The sequence below is a fragment of the Rhinopithecus roxellana genome, chromosome 3 (assembly GCF_007565055.1).
Source record: "Rhinopithecus roxellana isolate Shanxi Qingling chromosome 3, ASM756505v1, whole genome shotgun sequence".
In the NCBI taxonomy this organism is placed as follows: domain Eukaryota; kingdom Metazoa; phylum Chordata; class Mammalia; order Primates; family Cercopithecidae; genus Rhinopithecus; species Rhinopithecus roxellana.
In genome coordinates, this window is record NC_044551.1 from 19,425,586 (window position 1) to 19,426,678 (window position 1,093).

The window sequence follows — 1,093 nt, forward strand, 5'->3', positions numbered from 1 at the left end:
GGAAATAACCTCAGAGATCAAAACTGGAAAGAAGCCTTCTGAGAAACTGCATTTCGATGTGTGAATGCAACTCACAGAGTTACACGTTTGTCTTCAGTGTTCAGTTTGCTAACACAGTTTCTGGAAATCTGCAATGGGATACTTCTGAACGTAATGAAGCTTACGGTGACAAAGGAAGTATCCTCAGATGAAAACTAGAAAGAAGCTTTGTTAGAAACTTCTTGGTGATGTGTGAATTCATCTCTCAGAGTTACACTTATGTTTCATGCAGCAGTCCACTATCAGTGTTTTTGAGGAACCTGAGGAGGACTTCTTTGAATCGCATTGAGGCCTGCGGTGATAAAGGAAATATCATCAGTTCAAATCGTGAAAGAAGCTTTCTGAGAAACTTCTTTCTGCTCTCTGAATTCCTCTCCCAGAGTTACTGCTTAGTTCTCAGGAAGCAGTTTGCTACCACTCTTTTCGTGGAATCTGCAAAGTGAGATTTGGGAGCCCCTAGGGGCCCATGGTGTAAAAGGATATATCTTCAGATAATAACTAGAGAGAAGCTTACTGAGAGATTGCTTTCTGATGTGTGACTTCATCACACAGAGTTCCACCCTTCCCTTCTTGGAACAGTTTGCTAACTCTGTTATCTTGTGTTCTGCAAAGTGATATTTGGGAGCTCAATGTGGGCTATGGTGAAAAAGGAAGTAACCTGAGATCAAAACTGGAAAGAAGCCTTCTGAGAAACTGCATTTCGATGTGTGAATGCAACTCACAGAGTTACACGTTTGTCTTCAGTGTTCAGTTTGCTAACACAGTTTTCTGGAAATCTGCAATGGGATACTTCTGAACGTAATGAAGCTTACGGTGACAAAGGAAGTATCCTCAGATGAAAACTAGAAGGAAGCTTTTTTAGAAACTTCTTGGTGATGTGTGAATTCATCTCTCAGAGTTACACTTATGTTTCATGCAGCAGTCCACTATCAGTGTTTTTGAGGAACCTGAGGAGGAATTCTTTGAATCGCATTGAGGCCTGCGGTGATAAAGGAAATATCATCAGTTCAAATCGTGAAAGAAGCTTTCTGAGAAACTTCTTTCTGCTCTCTGA